The sequence below is a fragment of the Equus asinus genome, chromosome 3, assembly GCF_041296235.1.
Source record: "Equus asinus isolate D_3611 breed Donkey chromosome 3, EquAss-T2T_v2, whole genome shotgun sequence".
NCBI lineage: Eukaryota > Metazoa > Chordata > Mammalia > Perissodactyla > Equidae > Equus > Equus asinus.
Genome location: NC_091792.1, coordinates 15,356,603 through 15,370,108, shown reverse-complemented (window position 1 = coordinate 15,370,108; position 13,506 = coordinate 15,356,603). Strand labels below are relative to the sequence as shown.

At 39.9% G+C, this 13,506-nt stretch overlaps 1 long non-coding RNA gene across 1 annotated transcript in view; it reads right to left on the bottom strand.

The window, feature by feature from the left end:
- The window catches only part of LOC123284238 (uncharacterized), an 84,363-nt gene that overhangs the window by 32,263 nt on the left and 38,594 nt on the right, over positions 1-13,506 (bottom strand). Inside the window, exon 7 of the long non-coding RNA XR_011501878.1 lies at positions 8,172-8,286. This is a non-coding gene — a long non-coding RNA (uncharacterized lncRNA). The remainder of the gene's footprint in view (positions 1-8,171; positions 8,287-13,506) is intronic.

Here is a 13,506-nt window from a genome sequence, read left to right as displayed (position 1 = left end):
ATGCTGACTTCCTGCCTTGCTGACTCTGAGCTTGGCCACTCCGACTTGCTTTGGCTAATGAGAGTAGTAAACTCAACACAAGCAAAGACTTGGAAAAAGTTGCTGTTTCCATTTTCTCTCTTGGACCCGTGCCACCACCATCAGTATATGGCTGGGCTGGAGGGACGTTAGAGCCATGTTAAGAACTTTAGTTGTCTGGGCCAAGGCCAACCTGCCACTGGCTGCAGATACATGAGGGAGCCCAGCCAAGATGAGTTAGGCGTACCCAAGATCGGCAAAGCTATTAAGCCATCCCATAAACTCATAAGAAATAATAAATGGTGGTTGTTTTTAGGCACTCTATTTGGAGGTTGCTGGTTACACAGCAATGGCTAACTGATACACTGTGCTTCTTAGGTGTTTCAGGAATCCATCTGCTTGAGGGATTATTTCTTAAGAATCTCCAGAGGCTGCTTTTGGGAGCATGTTGAGGTGTCAGTACAAACACCAGTTATTTGATTCAGGCAAAAGTGCCTGCCACTTGACTCTCTCTTAATGTCTGTTGGGGTATTACATTAGTGTTAGGAGATAGAGGGTAGTAGTTTTGTCAAGGCTTATTTACTATAGATAAGTGACCCAGAGGGTGCTGTAATTGGCCAGGTGGCAAATGAGAATAAACAATTGACTGTTAGTGAGATGACTGATGCTGGAACTCTGCTAGGTAGAAGCTGGGGATTGGCTGCCCTTGGTTTTCTGGAGATACGGAATCATGCTGACTAAATAACAGTAATAACAATAATAATAATAATAATGGCTAACAATTATTGGCTATAATAATAATAATGGCTAACAAGTATACTCCAGGTATTGTATTAAGTGCTTTACATGCTTTATCTCATTTAATTCTCATAATAACTCTATGAACTAGGTACTAGGTACTGTCATCTCCATTTTACAAATAAAGAAACTGAGGTTCATAGAGATTCTCTAAGGTCAAACTGCTCTTAAATCATAGAGCCAGGATTCAGACTCAAGCAGGCTGACTCCAGAGCCCATACTCTTGACCTGTATACTATAAAACCAAAATACTTTTTTTGTTGTTTGTGGTGAGGAAGATTGTCCCTGAGCTAACATCTGTGCCAACCTTCCTCTATTTTATACGTGGGATGCCTCCACAGCATGGCTTGACGAGTGGTGTGTAGGTCCATGCCCAGGATCCAAACCTTCAAATCCCGGGCCACTGAAGTGGAGTGTATGAACTTAACCACTACACCACCTGGCTGGCCCCCAAAATACGTATTTTTTAGGGGAAAAAAAGGGATCTAGTCTAACTCCTTCATTTGCCAGATGGACAACTGAGATCAGAGTCTTTGGTATAAAGATTCTTTGGCTAACATGGATTGAAGGAACTCTCCCCACTCTTGGTCCAAATCACCAAAAGCTGAATAAAACCCAACCTGTTTTTGTGAGGCTTCATTGAAGACTAGCTTCCACATATAGGTATGCATTTTGTGTACCGCTAAATGGTGCCCAGGTAGGGTCTAAAATCTAGAATTCACTTCCGTCATCAAGCCTGTGCCCTGGCATAGGGCTTCCTATTCTAAAAGGAAGAGGCACTTTTTAAAATAATTCTCTTGCACAGAGAGGGAGCTATTTTCTTTCATTTCCACAAAAGTGCTATATGTGCTGGGAAGTCCCTGCTAAAACATAAGCAAGTTGTACCCAATAAAACACAGCTAAAGACAATCCCATTTTTTCATATACAGAAAAAATAGAGAAAGTGTGACTAGTTGGTGCTCAAGAAATATTTGTTGAATGAATGAATTTTAAATAAACAAAGATACCCTCATTATGCATAGACACATAGGGACCAAGGCACATGAGACATGCAAATTTGTAACGGGAGCTAATCCATGGCACCAAATCATTCACGAGAAATGACTGAGACAATCTAATTTTGCACACTCTTAAAAAATAAAAAATAGAGCCAGCCCCGATGGCCTAGTGCTTAAAGTTTGGCATGCTCCACTTTGGCAGTCTGGGTTTGGTTCCTGGGCATGGAACCACACCACTTGTCTGTCAGTGGCCATGCTGTGGCAGAGGCTCACACAGAAGAACTAGAAGAATTTACAAGTATACACAACTATATACTGGGGCTCTGGGGAGAATAAAGGAAGAAAAAAGGAGGAATATTGGCAACAGATGTTAACTTAGGGCAAAACTTCCCCTGAAAAAAAATATAAAAAATAAAAAAAAAAGATAGCATATACATTGCTTTCCTGAGATGTCGCCTTATCTCTATAAATGAGGCTTTCATGAAATTCAAACTTGGAAAGTTCTGAGCTGTATTTATTCCCCATCTGAATTTACTCCCCAATCCTTCTCTTCTAGAACAAAGAAACCAATCACCCTTGTCAAGCTAGGTAGCTTGCATTACAAATTTTAATGCTTCACCAGAAACTGAGGCAAGCCAATTCCCTCCACCATTCTCACATCTTCCCCCACCGTGGCCACACCTCTGCTGACTGCAGAGATCTGAACTGAGTACTCATGAACGCCATTCTTCTCTCTCTGCCTCTAATAACGGGGTTTAACAATTGTGGTGAGTAATTTCCTTACCACTTCTGTTGTTAACAAATGCTAATAATGCTGCACGATACAGATCGAGCACGGCTACTGAAAAAGAAACTACATAAATTATTTTTTAAAGTTATCATCAAAAGAAATGCTTTTCTGCAGGAAATTTTTCTTAACTGCTCAAAGGCATTTGCCAAGCTTTCTGCTCAAGTGACCGCTTCTTTGTTAATTAACAAATGCTTCTGTTTCATTAACGGAAACACTGTGTCTTATCTAGGGTACACCTGCAGGCTTTTTTGGTAGATGTAACTGCAGGGAAGTCACCATCCATTTTCTAGAACCTGAGTTATCTGTTTTCATGATGCTTAGGTTAATAGACTGTGAGTGGTCTCCTCCCATTTTGGGGCCCACTGAATCTCATTCTATTTGCAATAATCAGGATTGAGCTGGTGATTGGTTTCCTGCTGTACCCAATTATATATGCCAATAATCAGTTAATAAAGTCATTCATTCAATCAATCAATCATTCACGTCTTCAGGCAACAAATATTTATTTAATGCCTTTCTGTGCCAGGCACTGTAAAGAAAGCAGTGAGGAAGACAGTTGCACAGGGTCTTCACACAACACGGTGGCAGAAGACAGTTATGTGAGGTTCTCCTGTCTACAAAGGAAAAAAATGACCAAGGAATTTAACACACTATTATCCAGATGAATTCTAGTGCAAAGCCTAACAGAGGAATCCGATCAGTATATTAAACGGCTGAAGTTCTTGTTCCATAATAATTCCCCTAATTAATTTTCTCAACTACATTAATTCAAACGTAACTAACATTGTCATGACTTCTGTATCTTCCTAGTGTCTTACTTACACTGATGTGTTCTACTAGCATCTCCCACATTCCTCCAAGTCCAGATTATTTTTACTGAAGCTTTAGTTATGGTATGATGCTCATTGCTTGCTCAAGGTTTTAATTACCAGCAAGCTCTCAAAGACAAAACCATTTTACGAGCAAAGACTACTTCTAACTCTTGCTAATCATCTTAAAATCTTGACAGGGGTCACCAGTAGTACATGTGCTACAGAAATTATGGAAGGAAAACTCAGTGCGACTGAAAAACAAACCTCAAATGCACATCTGTCTGATCACATTTAGTGTCATTTTCACACATAAAGGCCAGCATGCTTTCATTTTCTCAGGCACGTGTATAATTAGGGTTTGCCTTGTGTCTTCATAGAGCAGTGACCTGATAGCATCTAGACAAGTAGCAAATACTTCAGACCCCATAAATGTTTCCTGATGATGTAATGCTTCCTATTTATTGTTTTAAATTGCAAGTCATATTCTTTCAGATCGGTTTTAATGGTACTACATTTTTAAGGTACATGCTGCATAATGAATTCAAGAATCCCCAACTTAGAGATTAAAAAAAAATTCCTTGAAAGCAGTTTTGTCACCGTGCCTCCTAATTTTCAGAATGCTATTTAATCTACCAGTGACTAAGCTGTAGGAAAAATCTTTTTTGTTGTCATGTAAAGGAAAATGTGGGTGGAGGGAATGAGGTCTCATTTGTATCCACCTCATGATTTGGACTGTCACAGATAAAGGAAAAAGGAAATCTCTGCTCTCCCCAGGTAGGGATATGAGGTTGCTTAGAATTCCACTTTTGGGGAAGTCCACTGTCAAGGTGATGTAAATTCTCAAGTAGCAAATTGACTCAGCATGTTCCTAAGCCACAGACGTTTTAGGTGACGTTTACTAAATTCACGTCATTTGCCCATTTGCTCTCACTTGACAGACAAACCATGTATTTTCCCCACCCCATGTACACATGAAGTGGAAGTATTCTGAGCTCCCCTGTTGGTCTTGTTCTTATTCATGTTTCTAACAATCAAGACATCTGCATCTGATCATAGCTATCAATTTTAATTCCCTTCGCCTTTTCTCCATGGTATTCCGGTTAGCTTATAGTAAACAATTATAGATGATCCTCCTTTGCCTCAACGCTTTTCCTATTTCTTGAGAAGTCAGGAAAATTGTTTTACATATTATAAATCTGTTTATAAATCAACTGGGATTGTCAAAGCTCTAACCATAATGTTCTCCAAGGCTTACACTTCTATTTAGCAAATAAATTTAACATCAGAGGTGGCAGCCACCAGTATGACATGTTTAAAGAATGATCCACAGAAAGTTTTTATTTTTTCTAACCCTGAAAAAAAGGGCAGGGAATTAATGTTTAATGGGTCCCTGTTATGTGTGAGGAAGAGTTTGAATGGGCTTCCATAAGTTACAGCCTTTCAAGGCAAAAACTTTCTGGTCAGCTTCTTCATTAAAAGACTGATGATTTTTACTGTGAATAATGAAGTTAGTCAGAGAGGGCAGAGTTGATAGAAAATACACAGAATGTAAGTCTAATGCTTATTTTCCCAAAAAGTTACATGTAATTTTGTATAATGCAGTGATTTATTGCTATCCTCATCACAGTTCTCATATCAAATCATTTACTCCCAGCACTAACAGGACTTGTCCTAGGCGATCCTATCACCTAGTCAGTAGCACAATCTTGCTGTTTCAACAGGAGCCATCACATGACCACTTACAAATGCCACCTTGGGCCAGTTTCTTAAACTTTCTGTGCCTCAGTTTTCTCATCTCTAAAATGGAGGACAATAGTAGTCACCTCACAAATGTGAGGATTAGGTAGCTTATTGTACTTCCTTGAATCTAAGTTGCCATTGACGATAAGCGGGAGCCTGGTTTCTGAGATATTAATACACAAATACGCTGTTCGAGAGTTGATTAAATACAGTAATAACTGAAAGATAGAATAAGTACAAAACTCAGAATAATGCCTGGTACATAGTATGTGTCTGATAAATGTGACCTGTAAATATCTATTAGCAACTTATGGACCAAGTGCAAAGTGGCCTTGCCAAGCCCCTTGTGGGCTGTGGATGGCTTCCTTATTCAAGACAGAACACCTGGACATGGGCAGGCGACTCCACCACCCTGGGTTCTATAAACAGGGGGCTCCATCAGTCACTTTAAAACTGTTTCTTTTTTCTGGTGGGTAAACCTCTTCTCAAAACTAACTCTTACACAGGATCCAATGCGTAAAACAGACAAAAGAGGATGTTCTCTGATTAAAGCAAGAGTGGAGGGGCACAAAGCTTTGCTCACCTTCCCTCCCCTTCAGCGGCAGGGCGGCCTCTCCCAGGACACTTTCAGGGCAGCAATATCAGTTTGTTGTCCTAGTTAACACAATGAGTCTCCTAAAACTCCTACAGGTGTTTGTTAGCCAATTACTCCAAACCTCGTCAAATTTCACCTCATTGTCACCGTATTCATGGCATTTCACCAAATGCCACCTTAGTGGCGTTATCTAGTGCCTAATATGTGCACTGCACAGAACACACTTTCAATGTAGTTTCCTCAGCTGCCTCCACTTTGGTCTCCAACCTCCTTCCAATCTGGCTCATGTGACTGAGATCATCCTTCGAGCTCAAGTGAGTCACCTCACGACCCTCTCCAGACGTAGTTTAATGCTCTCAGAGGCCAGAACATGAAGGACATCAAACTTTTGTTCCATATCAGGCTTTCTGCTATCAAGGACCTTTTATTCTAATGTCTTTTTCTTGCAACCCTCCTTGAGCTCTGTCTCAGGAAGCCTCCACCGAACAGCAAATTCAACCTGATTAGCTACTATTGCATGTTAGTTATGAGTTCATGGGAAACATATACCTATCAAACAACCTTCTCTTCCTGGATCAGCCACATAAAATTTAGCAGATGAGGGAAATAAGTCAAAACAGAAATACTCTATTCGGTATCCCACACAAAATTGTTCAAAGTGTTTCCTCCCTGGTAGTACCTGCTGGATTTGTGTGTGCATGAAGGACACGGTTTGGTACATGTTATGTGCAACGTAGGAACTAACTGCATAGAGGTTTCCAGAGAAGTCCGTGGTTGTGGCAGCTCAGAGAGCTTCGAACACCAAGAGCAATTAACATGGGTAAGAGAGCTCTTTCTAAAAAAAACAGCTCCTTAGAGAATCAGAAAGTAAACATAGGATATTCCCAAATTATCCCTTCCCCAGACGCTAAGCAGATATTGCCTTTTTTACGGTTTCCCTGACTTCTATTTCTATAAAATAGGAAAAGGCAAAGAGTGTTGTTTTTCTGTAAAAGGATCATTGACTCATGATAGGAGAAAAAAACCTCTAAAGATCAAATACCAAAGGACATTTAAAAAAGGCTCTCTCTGTTCCTTAGAGAGAATATATTTTTCAACTCATTTTACTTTAAACTAATATTTAGAGACTAGAAAGCTTTATTTAACAAAACAGTTACAGTTAAAATATATAGTCATGCGTCACTTAACAATGCCATTGTCTTTGTGCAAACATCAGAGTGTACTTACACAAACCTAGATGGTATAGCTTACTAGGCTATGTAGTACTGATCTTATGGGACTACCGTCATATATGTGGTTCATAATTGACCAAAATGTGGTTATGTGGCACATGACGGTATTTTGGTTTCATGGTGCAAGGATTTGAACGAGGCACAAATAAACCAGAATGGAAGAAAACAAAGCTAGGGAGAGAGAAGAAGAGGAGAAGAAATCTAAGGTAAATGAGCCACAAAGAGAAAGGGAGAATAGAGAGATCCAGAGAGAAATCAAGGAGGAGACAAAGGGAGCAGGAGGCAGACACTTGGAGCTTTCCTAGGTTCCGTGGTTTATTTGGGTTGTGGTCTGCTGGGGGTCATTGTTCTTGATGATTACTGCTGACCTTCTTCAGTTGCCTTAATCCTTACATTTCTAAGGTCTCCATTCTAAATGTTAACCTGAACACCAACCCCATTAAAAATTATTCTCTCAACACAGCGGCAATGATCCGAGCAGTGGTTCTGACAGCTGGTAAAAATCAAGTCAAGGGCCAGAAAGTCCCTCTTCACTGTCATACCATTAAAGTTTCCCGTTGATATAGGTACACATGACAGAAGTAACAAGACGACTTCTGCTAAATATGCTGACATGACCTGTGATGGCTTAACCGGGGATATCCAAAAACAGTGAACCATCCATCTCTTAATTTCATGAAGATTTCATTTTAGTTGGCTCTCTTTATGAGCATATTTCTTTTGTCTTCCTCTGTACTGATATCCCCCTCAGTCTCTTATTTTAAAGTTCTGGGGGCTAACTGGAGCAGAAGATGAGTGTCATTACGTTCTCATTTCCATGAGAAGGCTTGAAAAACATGGCAATGGAACAATGAGTTAAATAATTGTAAAAAACTTAATTATATTTTTGGCTATTAAGTTGTTAAGAGGGCTGATTTCCTGATTGATTTTGTCTGTGCTATTCAAGACCCAAATGATTGCAGAAGTTCATTCACTTCTTTCTCTCTTCTTTTATGGATATAAAGTGCCAGAAAATTATTGTCAGTCTTACACTGGACCAGGCTGTCACTGGGCAAAATAAATGAAAGAGAGACAGCTGGATATTCCAGCCCAGACTGGAAGCTGGTTATTTAGTTAACCCAGACAAGACATACATTTACATTCTGGATACCACCAAGAATAATTTTGCAAAAGGAATCCCCACCTTACCCCAAATCCACATGTCAGAAAGATCATCACTGAGCTCTAATCCCTCGATGGAGTCTCACGAACTGCACAGGCTATTCTGCTATAACCCAATGGCACTGGCACTGGAGGCAGTTTCCTGTAGTGGAGAGAAGGGTCAGGCTCTACAGGCAGCTTCCCCCGTCACTTCAATGTGTCACTTAACATTTTTGTGCCTTGGTTTCCTCATCTGTAAGGAGGGGTAATCATAGAACGTACCCACTTCTCTCATTGTTGCTTTAAGGGAGGTAATGTCTGTAAAGCACTTAGCTATATAAGTGTTAGCTCTAGGAATTATTAATATTATCTTTTTGATTGGTCTACATCTTTTCCCAGAATGATACCCCATCCCCCTCTATTAGTAGCAGAAGTGTCTCTCAAGTGTAACTATTTTTCAGTTTAGGCTGATTTCAGGGCAGCCTTTGAGACCATTGAGTAAACCTCAGAGTCCTGTGCTTTCCTGTCCTCCACTTTGTTAATCAGTCATTCTTGTTTAGAGAGCTATCATGCACATGGTACATGGAGAATCCATATTTAAAGAATTCAAGTAAAATAAAACATTCAGCACTAAAACTGTAGCAAACACAATTGACAAATTGTGGCTCAGATGCCATTTCAGGATTCTTCAGTGCCTTGTACCCCTGAGTATGGTATAAGACTGCATTTATATGTATGTAACAATTATATATCATATCCAGCTTTGTTCTAAAACAACGGTGTTCAGCAAGGCCATGAATCCATGGATGCATAGGCCATTGTCTACAAACCGACTAAATCAAGTTCAACCATATATGTATTATCATTTTTCAAAAAAGTATGTAGCTAGGCTTGTGATGAATTAAATGCAAATTCATTTGAAAGCACTCCTGAATTCATAGTGACTGCTTGGCATTAGAATTCCTCAAGTAGGAGGAATACAAGGTGAGACATTTTTTATACTAAACAGAGTTCATGCCATAAAACATAAGATTGTTGGATACAATAACAGAAAAACATAAAATCTCTGTATGGCAAAAGACCCCATAGAGAAAATAACTTCAACATATTTAATACATCTTTAATAGAAAAAGAGCCCTTACAAGTAAGAAACAACCCAACAGATGGGCAAAGAGTATGAACAAGGCTGTTCACAGAAAAGGAAATACACTGATAACAAAGATAGGAAAATATGCCAAACTTAACTGTCGATCAAAGAAGGACAAACCAATGATAGGATACTATTTTTTCACCTTAGCATACTGGGAAATATTTAAAATATTCCTAATATAAAATATTTATGAGAGTGGAAGAGGAAAGGAAACTGTTGTTGATGGGAGTATAAACTGGTATGGCACATTGGAGGGCAATCTGGCAGTTTCTATCAAATTTTTGAAAGGATATAATCTTTCCACTAAGGAAGTGAAATGTGGCATATGTATCTAAAGGGAATATATTTCGCATATGCTTAAGGATATAGATGGTTAAAGATGTTCATTGCAGCATTGTTTGTAGGAGATGAAAATTGGAAACAATCTAAATGTTGATCAGTAGGGCTATGAGTGGATGTTATGGTACAGCCATACAATGGAATAGTAATCCAGCTATTTAAATGAGATAGCCCTGTGTGTGAATACTGTATGGATTGCTGTCCCTGACATACTGTTGAGTAAAAAAGAAAAGTTATAGAATATGTATAAGATTAAATTTTTATGTAAAAAAGTATACCTTTTCTATGTCTATATCTCTATGTCTCTTTTTCTATATGTCTCTGTCTCCATATATAATTCTATTTACTTCAGTCTCCATATATCTATATCTATTCCTCTATATTGTTCTGTGTACATAGGAAAAGAGTCTACAATGATACATAGTAAACTCTCAAGAGTGTCCCAGGGAGTGAAAATTAGGGAAGGAAAGGGAGTAATTTTATATTTTGCTTTTTACTTTATACAATTACATCTTCTTTGAATTGTTTGTTTTATGACACACATGTATTACTCTTGTAAATACAAAGATGAAAAGTAATTTTCCAAAAATGATCCTCATTCCTAGAAACGGAAATAACTGTTCAGAATGAGGGCTGCATACAGCCTGAAGACTCCTCTCTGAGATCCTGCTGCCGCCCCTTGGGAGAACATGGGGAGGAAGTTCCTACTAACAAGGAACTCAGCAGACACCTTAGGAAGAGGACACAGCAAAGGCCAATGTTATACTTCTTTATTTTTATGACTGTGTGCAGGGCCAAGACAGAGGATGTTTACAGCCACCCATCACCCTAGGCAAGAAACAGGTGCAGGCCTTGAGTCCAGAGAGAATAGGATTTCTTTGATCATAGATATTGGACAGGAGGCCAGGGGAGGCTGGTAGAACTTGTCACATATCTTGGTATGGGTTCAGGGTGGAACCTGGCTGCACAGTATGGATCAGCCAGTTCTTTTTCTCCATCTTTAAGATTGATGGTCATGGTATGAAAGATATCTGATCTCTAGCCTCACTGATGGGTGTCATAGTTGACTGGAGACAAGCCTAGAGACAAGCCTCCTATCTGAATACCTTTGCTATGTAGGAGTGGTACATATTATAATAACTTAATATCACACTAAACACTGGAGGCCTTTCTTCCCAGAGTGCGCCATGCAGACCATCTAATTCTACCCATGAGGGGCCAAAGCAAGTGAAAATAGAAAGGGAATATTTGACACGCAGTGGTCACAAGGAAAAGCTGTGAAGACAGGGCAAAGGTGTTGGGCACAGAGAGTATCCAGCACAGTTGTAGACCCGGCACAGCTTTCCCCATGCAAACCCATGAACTAGCGCATTCATTGTCAGACCTCAACTCATTTTTCCCTTTGGTTCTCTCACCTTCAGTTTGCTCTCCCTGGCTGGAAGCCTTCCTTTGGCTCCCTGGCTTCATTACTACCCTGACCAGGTAGTCTATAAGCACGGTCCCTTAGAGAAAATTCTTGAAATATGTCCATGAATCCCCTTGGGTAGGTGACTAAAGTTTCATGCTTTCATGGTGATGACTTGGGTTATATTCCTGGAAATAATGCATCTAGCAGGATACCTCCCTCCCCAGAAGGTACCAAATAAATATGGAAGTTAAGTAAAAGCAGTACGCTTGCTGTACAAGTGTGGCTTCCAGCTAGGCTGCTGGCCCTCAGTTCCTCTAGGATAGAAAGTCTAGAGCCGCCACTCTCATGCACAGTCGTATGTACGTGCTGAAGAAATGCGGGTCACACTGCCCTTCACAAAAGTCTCTGAAGCCTAGAAAATAAAAACAGCAGTTTTCTGACAATTCCTTTGAGAAGGAGATAAAATTTAAGGTTTTCCTCTTCCCAAAAACATAAACACAAAATTTTGCAAATAATTTCAGGAGGCTCATGGACTTCTAAAACACATTGATAGTGGACCCTGGGGGTCCATAGGTGTCAGGATAAGCTCCTGTGCTAATCGGGAAGAGCCAGGGGAGGAGTGGCAGCAGGGTTTTTAAATATCCAAGCTCAGATGGGCTATGTGTAAAAATAAGAAAAAAAGAGTTGTTTTTCATTCTCCATCCATTCTTCCATCATCTTCCTTTCCTCTCCCTCCTTAAGAATAAATCCTTTATCCTACTCTGGCTCTTTACCTGGGTATAACCAGCTGCTGTTGGGGCTTAAGTGTGACCATTTCCTGACAAAATACAGTCAGTTCTGCTCTAATGTGACATACACTTTTCTAAAAATCAATGCACTATACAAAATTGCACATTAACAACCACAGAGTTTATGGAAAAAATAGGATTAGGGACACAGCACTCAAAAACTTTGTCAGTGACACATAAAAAAGATAAAAAGAACCTAATAAAAAAGATAGCAGTTTTACAATATTAACTGGTTAAGAAATACATAAATACTACAATAAATAAAGCATTTTACCTAGAAAAAAGACCTGAAGTTTGCTCATGGAGGTGAGTGTTGGGAGGGTTGAAGCTTGTGAGCTAGTGAGAAATGGCAACAGAGGGTTCTCCGGGATGGACATTGTAACACGAGAAGAGGACAGGAGTGGCTCATCGCACACATGGTGGACTGAGGAAGCTGGTGGGTGTTTGAGATGTGTATGCATTCTGTGCATTTCTATATGGCTCAGTTCAGCTGGATGCAGTTTTCTGCATTCCCCTAGCATTTCTTGCAGACAAAATTGCACATAGGCAAACACAAAATTCTTGTTATATTCAAATTGTTCCCTGGTATATTAATCACGTTGGAATAAATTCCCATTTTCAATACAAGCATAATGGCAGGATGAACTGAATCTAGATAATAAAAATGATTAAAATTTAAAGAGGAAAAAGCCATTAAGAACCCAATGAAATGTTACAAAGGTAGCAGTAAGGATAACATTTCTTAGCAGAGAATATGTAACTCAGGTAAATCTGAGCCTCCTTATGTCCACCCTAAGGTCCATTTCAACGCAGCAATTAATTCAAGTGAAATGTAAATTGAGCTCCATAACTTTGAAACGTAATGTCAATCCTGAGGGAACCTTCTCAGCAGTAGGAACAAGTTGTTACAACACACATCAGACTTCCTGGGAAGTCCTTATCATACATTTTTATCCCTAACATCCCACACCATGTGGCAGCTACCCTAAACTTACTTCCCTTTCTTCTTCACGATCCCTTGTCCCCAAGAGCTGCAACGCCCAAAAGCCCAACAAACAAAATTCCAGCCTTTACTGGTTCTCTCCTTATCATCCTTTCCGCTCTTTCCTGCCTTTCTTCCAAGAGTAAAAATTCCATACCTAGATGTATTACTTTCCTATTGCTGCTGTAACAAATTACGACAAAATCAGTGGCTAAAAAACCCCACGAACTTATTATTTTACAGTTCTGGAGCTCAGAAGTTCAAAATGAGTTCTATGGGGCGAAAATCAAGGTGTTGGCAGGGCTGCATTCCTTCTGGAGGTGCTAGAGAAGACTCTGTACCTTGCCTTTCCCAGTCTAGAGGCTGCCTGTGTTCCTTGGATTCTGACCCCATATCACTCTGACCTTCTGCTTTTGTCATCACATCTTCTCTGACTCTGACACTCCTGCCTCCTCTTATAAGGACGCTTTTGATTACACTGGGCCCACCTGGATAATCCAGGATAATCTCTCATCTCAAGATCCTTAATTTAGTCATATCTGCAAAGTCCCTTTTGTTACCTGTGAAGGTAACATATTCACAGGCTCCAGGGGTTAGGATATGGACATTTTTGGAGGCCATTATTCAGCCTCCCACATCAGCGGCGATATTCAAAATACCGAACAACTGATATACCACCTCAGGCAGGGGATCTGACCCTCAGAAAGGCCATAGGT